Below are 10,093 nucleotides of genomic sequence, written 5' to 3' on the forward strand. Positions count from 1 at the left end.
TTATTGTTTATTGGTCATTACAGACTTACATGCCTAATAGGCCAAAAACTACGAATGAGTTTTATTAATGCAACTAAATATCTGTACTGCCATTTAGTGTTCACATTGTGAAAGGCAAAGGTTTCTCTTCTCCGCTTTGCTTTTGGAGTTTATTCAAATGTTTCTCACATGTTGCAGACTCCGTTACCTCTTTTCACAACATCCAAAAGTTCTCATCTTGTTTCTGAAGTGGAGCAGCATTTCACTCTGCACAGCAAAATTTTTGCCTCAGTTCTTAAGTAGCATCTCAAATTTCCTTCTGCTCAGTAAAATTGACACCATAGATCTCACTGACTTCCTGAAGGTGCTTCTCATGTTGTCAGAGTTCATTATGTAATCACCGTGTCACATCTGCCACAAGAGCACCATCTTCCAAGGACTATGCTACCCTCAAACCCCTTGTTCATTCCCAGTCACCAGATTATTAGACTGTTGTACATTTTCTCTGTTTACTCTGATCTCTGCCTGTCATTTTGGATTGCCATTTTTGCATGTTCCGTATTGGAGTTGTATGCCTGTTTGGATTGCCTTCAGTTATTTAAATTTGTGTTTGACTATGACTTGGATTACTGTTATTGGATTAAATTACTCTGTAATTTAATCTGTCTATGTTCACCATATGTTACAGATGACTTCACCTCTCATGAAGTTGGCAGGTACTAGCGTGTTTCCGGACACTCTAGTGTTAAATCGGCATCATCAGCAACTGGAGACCTTAAGTAATGTGGCGGAGGAGCTTACAAGGCGAACAAAGTTACTGCCATGGTACCCTCTGTAACGGAATTAACACATCATTTGGCTATATAAACTACCAGCGAGGTGAGAACTCCTGATGCTGCCACACTCCCTCCACCAGCAGCTAGCAGCTCTCCCTTTAGTCTTGCACTGCCTGATAAATACAATAGGGATCCTGCAGGATGTAAAGGAGCTTTGTTACAACATTCACTGTATTTTGCCCATCAGCCCCCCGTGCACAGACACATCCCCTATTTCACTTATCATCTGTTTATTAAGTGGAAGGGCTTTAGAATGGGCTAACGCTATATGGACTGAGGGTGCAGACATTGCAAACTTTTTTCCAGGCATTTTTGGGGTGTTTTTGATCACCCCCTAGAAGGCAAGGCAAGTGGTGAGATATTGTACAGTTTACACCAGGGTTCTTGCACTGCCGTGGATTACACCTTAGAGTTCCGCACCTTAGCCGTAAGCAGCAGTTTGAATGAAGCATCACTTACTACTGCTTACAGAAAGGTACTTAATGCTGATATCTTCACAGAATTGTCTTGACAGGATGAGTTGAAGTCACTTGAAGGGATCATAACATTGTTGATACATCTGGATAATCTCTTATGAGAAATTGTACCACCTGCACCCAAGGAGGAAGGAAGGAAATGTCCTCTAAATGTAATGGAGACATCACAGTACAAAATGGTGAGTAGTTCTCCTTTCACGACTACTCGGAAACCATTAGTTATAAAGACTGAGTTACTCTATGAAAACTGCACTACAGTCGTTACAGCCCTAATCAATTCCGGAGTTGCTGGTAACTTTATCACTGAAGAACTGGTAAGAAATTTGAATATCAAAGCCATCTGCCTGTCACCTGTATTAAGAGTGAGCTCACTGGACGGCAGCTCCATAGGATCTGGTCTCATCATTCACTGTACTCTCCCTGTTACCTTGTGTGCCAGTACACTTCATGAAGAGATTTTTTTTGTAGTTTCCAAGGCAAATCATTCCATGGTTTTGGGCCAAACATGTGTTATGGAAAGATGGAGGTATGTGTGTGTGTGTTCCAGGTTCACTGCCAGGATTTCCCCCCAATTGAGACTCTGTCCCATTCCTCGCCAGGTTTTCAAGACAACTGCTCCTACTTTTAAATGGCCCCCATCATAAGAGAGGAGGAAGTAGAGAAGAGAGGGAGACAGTTTTGTTAGTTGGAGTTTGTTGGCTTGTTTGGCTTGTGATTTGAAATTTTGTATGACTTTTGTGTATGATCTTGTTTCCCCCATTTTTGGACTTCATTCTTTGGCTTTGCCCCTCCTGCTTCAGTAGCTGATGTGTGTGTGTATGTGTGTGTGTGTATACACTTATAGATATTGTATAGAGTGTGTAAATATTGTGTGGTTTGGTACGTTGGTGTTGGACACTGGTGGTAAGGAGTGACTGCCATTTTTGTTGGCTGTGAGTTTTTGCCTCTGTCTGTGTCAGGGAGTTAGGAAAGTCTGTTGTACGTTTCTTTTGTTGTTAAGATTAGTTAGTGTGTAGTTTTATTTAATTAGTGTGGGTTTGGTTTATTATTTTGGCCTGGGTCACTCCTGAGGACATTTTCACCAGTATGATTGTTCATGAATTATAAGCTCTGTCTAATACACGGGAAAAAAAAAACCTTCCATTCGTGATTTCACAACTTCCATTACGTTAGCCATTTGCACTTATTTTTCCTGGGAGGAGCCTGACATATGGCCTGGTTTGCCTCTTGCAGACAGAACCGTCTCAACCTTCCACATCTAGTTGTTGCTTCCACTTCTGTGGAAAGTTCTCAATCAGCTGAAGGTTTTAACGTGCCTAAGGAGTAACAAGACCTAGCAGATGTTTTAAGTAAAGGGAACGCTATCAACTTGCCCATTTTGTCTGAAAATGCTTTAGAGGAGACATACGGTAGGACTTCGATGAGGAACTGAGAGGTGAACTGCAGGCACCTACCATACCTCTGTCTTGTCAAGAGGATAAACTGTATGTGCTGCCGGCTTTTCGGGACAGACAGATTACCTGGGTGCATTCCTCACTTACGTCTGGTCATCCTGGGGACGTCAAGACACAACAGTTATTGTCGTATAGGTATTGGTGGGAGACAATGAATAAGGATGTCTATGACTTCATAGTGTCATGTTTAGATTGCACAGAATCCAAGACTCCCTGCACTCTACCTATTGGTAAGATCATGCTCCTTCTGGTACCAGAGAGGCTGTGGTCTCGTATAGCTATTGATTTTGTTATCAATTTACCCCTGTCAGAAGGCCAGTACTTATCGATGTAGACTGATTCTACAAGGCAGTGAGATTTGTGTTGCTACCTTCTCTCCCTTCTGCCTACGTGACAGCAGAGATCATATTCCATCATGTTTTCAGAAATTATGGAATACCTGAGGATATTGTGTCAGACAGACGACCTCAATTCACATTGCAGGTAGAGAGAGCTTTCATGGAGAAGCTGGGTGTCAACATCAGCTTGACTTCAGCATACTGCCCACAAAGCAATGGTCAGATAGAACCAGGAACAGGGAAAGTTTAAGATTATACTGGAGAGATCAACAACATAAATAAATTTAAATATATAATATGGGTGGAGATGACAAAACTCCATCACTCATTCTGCCACCAGATTAGTGCAATTTTAGTGCATCCTAGGCTACCAACCACAATTTGTGCATTGGAATCCAGATCCCTCAGCATCATAGGCAGTGGATGAATGGATGAAATGGAGTGACCAGGTATGGGAGAGCCCGCACCAACAAATCCACCGAACCATCTCTCGTTTCCAGTGTCACGCTGACCGACGGAGTGCACCTGCACCGCTTTATTCATCAGGAGACACAACATCCAACAGGGATATGCAAGTAGCAGTAAGTTAGGACCTCACTACATAGGCCGTCTTAGTTGAATGAAAGATAAACGATGTTACTTACCATCTAAAAGTTACCCAGTTCGTATTGTATTTCACTTTCATGTGTCACTTTTGAAGCCCTATGTTGCAGAACCCTTAACGGCTCCCGTATCTGAGAATTCTCCCTCCCCACTGGAGATTGATGACTCCCCATCTTACAAAATACAAGAGATACTGGATTCCAGGAGACAACGGAATGAGATACAATTTCAGACTGGGAGGGTTATCGACTTGAAAGGTGTCGTGTCCCCAGGAGGGATGTGTTGAATCCTTCTATGCTCCTGGACTTTCATGACTCTCATCCTGATAGACCCGCTCCTTATTCCAGGGGTCGTCCTCGTGGCCATTTGACTCCGCAAGCTGGTGTCAGCATTTCACTCTGCACAGCACAATTTTTGCGTCAGTTCTTAAGTTCCTTATCAAATTTCCTTCTGCTCGGTAAAAAGTCACTCCACATTTTTGTGAGGCGCTTCTCATGTCAGACTTCCTTATGTAATCACTATCATGTCTCTCACAAGAGCACCATCTTCCAAGGACTATATTACCCACAAACCCCTTGTTCATTCCCAGTCACTAGATTATTCTCACCTGAATCTTCTTATGCTTATGTGTCTCTGTATATAAAACCTGTGTTCATTCAGTCTTTGTGAAGTCTCGTTTGCCTGTCTAACATTTCTGAGACTTTGGATATCTTATGTTTTCTCCATTTACTCTGATCTCTGCCTGTCATTTTGCCCCTTTTGCCTGTTCCCTATTGGAGTTGTATGCCGGGTTGGATTGTCTTCAGTTATTTACTTCTGCTTGTGGTTGACTATGACTTGGATTGCCCTTACCAGAATAAACTATACATTACTGCATTTGACGCCTTCTCTGTTCACTATATGTTACTCTCTGAGTTTTACAACACTTGAGAACAAAAATTAGATCTTGACCAATATGTATGCCCAATCTAATTTATTTTGTTTAGCCTATTTGTCAATAAACACTTACACACTAATAGCATTTGACATAAAAGCATGATATGCAATAATAGCTACTATCGTTATATTTTTCATATCATACAGTAATCCATCTACTATCAACAAGTAAAACCAACTTGTCTGCAAAACGTATTTGGTGGAGCAGACTTGGGGGATGCATCCGGCTAGATGTTGAAGTCAAAGGCAGGGTGTCCATGAGTCAGATGCTCCGGGAGCTTACTCAGCACGGGAGGGTGGGGCTCCAGGGCCACCATGGGAGTTCTGGACTGGCCAACACTCTGGCGCAGAACATCCTGTTCCTGCTTTTTTCTTCCTGCATTGCACCTGTAATAAAAAAAATGCAGCACAGCCTGTTAGTAATCAGCCAGTACAGTCCACAGTGCAAATAAGATCAATATAAGAGCAAGTAACTCACTACTGGGTCAGTATGTGATGATTCAACTCAAAGCTGAATATGGGTCCTGGCCATGAGGTCGGGGCTGCCCAGGACTACATCCCTGATGACACCGTAGTCAATCTGGCGGTTTTTGTCAGAGACCAATGATGCCGTCTACCCTCTGCTGTGTCACAAAGGCCTGCTGATGCAGCTCCACCAGACTGTTGGCCAAGTTTACTACGTGATGGTAGCCTGGAACACCATCAGGTCCCAGGCTCTCCTGGAAATGAGAGAGAAAAAATACAGACATGGCACCATAGAAAAGGCTTAGTACATAACAGAAGATTTACCACAGTGACACTTTGTGACTGAAGCCCAAACATTTAAACCACTCAAATAGGTGAAGACAATTTTCTTTGATTTGATTAGGACTTGTGTTGTACTGTACATGTAAACACAAAGTGAATAGAAAGAACTTCAATATACTTACGTCCTCCTCATCCCCAGACAAAGTCTAAGTCTGGGTAGCAACCTGGCCATCAGGGAGTTTTCTTGGTCGGCCTGGACATGGAGGATCCGGCTGAATACGAGGCGAGCCAGCCAGAGAATGAGGCCCCACTGTGGACACAATGGATAGGCAGCAGTGGCCCGAGGCTGTGCTTGGAGTACATGGGGTCTGCAGACTCAACCAACCTCATATCCACAAAGCCCTTGTCCTCCAGCTCTGGAAGGTCCTCATCGCGAAGCACATCTGTAGGACGACCCCAGGAGGGTCCAGAATGCAGTGGAGGTGACACCCCCCCCCCCAAATCATCACAAGAAGGCTGGAATTTGAGCTCAATGGATGCCTGCCACCTGTATGTGGGCTTGAAATTCATTCTGTCCAAAAGAACATAAGCGTGCAAACTGGTGTCACATTTTGCTTAGTGAATGCAGCACACCGCTGTGCGTCTGCAATACATACAATGCAGCAATATGGTCGATATCGAGTTGTAAAGCACCACTTTAGACACACACGCAAGCTACCTGGGTATATTTAAATAAATCATTTTAATGTTATATCTAACTAGCCAGATAGTCAGTCAGATACCCTGCATTTTGTACATAAATGACCTGGACGAGTGAGCTTATTAGCGAGCGACAAGTGTGACAGCGATGGGACGGCAACGGGATAGCCAATGAAAAATCGAGAATGAAATTTTAACAGACCAGTGGAGCTCTGCGGACTTTTGAAAATAATTTTGAACAGGCCAATGAGAGGACGCTAGCGTTTTGGAAAATCTTTGAACAAATTGGAATCACATTGGAACAAAAGATTGTGTCTCAGGAGGTGTAAACCCAGAGTGAGAGTCATTTTAACAGTCCAGGGTCAAAGTACCAACATGGAAAGTCCAAAAATACATGATTAAACTAAATGAAATAAAACACTATGAAAAAGGAGAAGCAGGCTATAACAAAAACACAAGCAATGATAAGAACAAATACCTAAGACTAGAGATAACAGATAGCGAAACCGTGAAAACGAACAAAGGCTAGGCTTTAACACAAACTAGAAACCACATACAGGCTAGGAATTACATACATGCTTCAATTCACATACGGGCTTACAATGAACAGCAACAAGACGAAAGTAACACAGGGCTAAAATACATGATCTAATAAACACTAAACAAGACACAGGGCAAATAAGGGGCGGAGAAAATGAAACTAAGGAATGGAATCACAACAAGGAAGTAAATCAAAACAAAGATATGATACAGGGAAACCATGGAAACATGGACGCTAGGAGTGCGGCCAAGCCCGTAATCTTATAATAAGAAATTACTTGCACAAGGGAAGGGATCAGAACATATGAAATAAATCTTTCGATATTAAATTCCCATACACTAATGTTAATGTGTAATGTTCCAAGCACGAAACAGAGGTGGAGTCACATGCAGTATAGTGAATGCAGTTTTAAGCTGTTTATAGAGAGATCTTTGGTTCATGTGGGGTACGAATTTTGACATTTGATGTCATTCCTTCTTAAAAGAGAGCAACATCATAAAATATTACATGATCTTAGTTTCAAGATAATGATCACGTCTTCATTACAGGTTGAGAGTTCCACAGTTGGGGGTCCCTAGTACTGAACTAGTCTACATCCACCACTGACCAGTCCTGAACGTAGGACAGACAGAAGGTCAACACCAGAAGACCTGAGGGCAGGGCAAAAGAACTGAAGTTCTTTTTAGATGGACACCATTCACAGCTTCACACGTTTAAACTTCACACCAACAGGACTGCTAGATACTGTAACAGCCAAACCCAGAATTACAGTTATTGTCAAGCATATCTGCAGAACAAGACAGAATGTTTGCTGCTGAATTTTAATATATTTAATGGAAATCTAGCAGCCTATTTTAAACGATGAAGAGAATGTATAGAACACTAAGGAAGAAAGAGTTGCGGTAATCTACAGGAGTCGCAGTTTCGTGTCTAGTGATCACGTCAGGAGTCCCTTATTGTCACCACCAGCTTCACCGCTAGATGGCGCTCTTTCACCTTCATGAGCTCTACGACTCTTGCAGTTTCAATCCGCCGCTTATCTTAATGTATTTCCTACATTTCTGTCAAAATTTTGACTGAAGACAGATCAAAGGATAAACCCCCAACATCCACCCACTCACCTTAGTTTTGGTGGAATCTACACTTAATGTCCAAATGATCAAATGATTTAATGACTTTAGGAACAAAAACCTGTATTCGAGGTGAGGCTACCAATGTTTCAGCATTTTTCTGAACCACAATATTATGAGAAAAGATTACTAATATTAGTTACTATTTTATCACCTAAATTGTAAACACAAATGTAGTTAGCTAATGATATTCAGGACCAGCTGTACATGCTAGATAACTGTGTCAGTACAATGACACTTTCCATTTTCTAAAGTGTTGTATTTTGTGTTTTACACTAGCTGATGTCCGGTAAACAAAGGTTGTTTAAATCAATAATCAAAGGAACGTTGACACTACTACAGGAAACCCATCTAGTATGATATCTGTAGACACATCCATTCTCACACTGGTCCAGGGGCTCCATTACCAGAACAAAAGGTGGACCCTTTTTAACATTACATCTCTGGTCAACAAATGTTTTATAGTGTTTTCAAACTATATTTAATACGTGTCACTGAAACATAGTTAACAACAGGCAGTAGTGCAACAGTTCTCACTGAAACTGCTCCTCCCAACCCAAACTGCCCCTTCCCAACCCCCAAAACTCCCCTTCCCAGCTAGAGTTTATGACACATGCCAAACTGGTATGAGAAGACAGAACCAGCGGATTTATTTGCAGACACATTTCAGAGCAAAGAGATTTCACTGTGTAACTATTTTGAACACCTCAGACACTCCAAAATAGTGTACAAATTCAATCAATGATTTCTGTCAATCTCATCAATTTTGACCTTTATATTACTAACTGCTTATTTTAACAACCTCTTAGATAACACAAAAATGTTACAGAACTTTCTGATTTATTTGATGTTCTTGGTCTCTTGTAAGAGAGTCTACACACCACTCGGGGTAACACTGTGGATTTGGTCATCACTAGGGCTGACATGTCTAATATTCGGTTAACGATTAGGCAATCGATATAATTTTGATCATTTTTGTACTTTCTTGACATATTAGTTTTCTACAGTTTTTTTTTTTAAATGTAGATGTAGATGCTTGTAAATAGAGCACATTTGAACCCTTTCCGAAGGCTATAGTTACAGTATGTCACTGTCCAAAAGTCTGTTGATGTGCTCCTGGGTCATTTCATTTTTTTAAATTTATTTGGAATGTCAGGAATACGATGCACTAGTAAAGTCTAGGACTTTGGTCAAACACATCTCCATAAAAGATCTCCATGCCAAGAAAGTAAACAACATAAAAAAGAGTGCATTAAAGCTGAGTGTTAGTGGAGAAAAACAAAGTTCAAATCCACTACAGCATTTGTATACAATTTTTACATTTAATTGTGAGGTAAACAGTGCTAGATCAGTTTCAAGTTTCAAGTTTGGTTTATTTGTCACATACATAGTCATGCACAGTATAACTCGCAGTGAAATGGCTGAGAGTGCTCTGTCCAAACTGAGGAAAAAGAAAAACAGGGGTGCATAGAGAAATATATATCTATATATATATATATATATATATATATATATATATATATACAAAAATATATTAACAATGTATGTACAATATATGTATATTATGTTATATACACATATACAATGTATATATGGATATGTATATATGTATGTACACAATGTACAGTTCCATCTTGTAATTGAACATATTTACAGTTATATGTTACATGGTGGTAAATGAACATATTTACAGTTATATGTTACATGGTGGTGGTGGTCCCCACAGTTTATCAGTTTCCCTGATTCAAGGCTCAAATGGCCTGTGGGAAGAAACTCCTCTTCAGTCTCTCTGTCTTGGTCTTCAGGGAGCGAAAGCACTTCCCTGACCTCAACAGAGAGAAGAGCCTCTTGTTGGGATGGGTGGGGTCCTTCACAATCTTCCTGGCCTTGGTCTGACACCGCTTGTAGTAGATGGTCTACAGGTCAGGAAGTTCTGTATGAGTGATGCGCTCTGCTGAACGCACCATGCTTTGGAGTGCTTGTCTGTCCTGCTTGGTGCTGTTCCCAAACCAGACTGTGATGTTCCCCGTGAGGATGCTCTCGATAGTGCAGGTGTAGAAGTTCCGCAGTACCTTGGAGGGCAGTCTGAAGTCTCTCAGGCATCTGAGGTGGTAAAGACGCTGACGAGCCTTCTTTGCCAGGGAGTTGGTATGGCGGGACCAGGACAGGTCCTGCAAGATGTGAACACCAAGGTACCTGAATCTATCTACTCTCTCCACCGTGGTTCCACTGATCCTCACAGGTTGGTAGTGCCACTCCTGCTTCTTGCTGCAATCCACGATCAGCTCCTTTGTCTTACTGACGTTTAGGAGGAGATTATTTTCCTGGCACCAGTTTTCCAGGTGTTTAATCTC

This window comes from Electrophorus electricus, chromosome 5 (assembly GCF_013358815.1).
Source record: "Electrophorus electricus isolate fEleEle1 chromosome 5, fEleEle1.pri, whole genome shotgun sequence".
NCBI lineage: Eukaryota > Metazoa > Chordata > Actinopteri > Gymnotiformes > Gymnotidae > Electrophorus > Electrophorus electricus.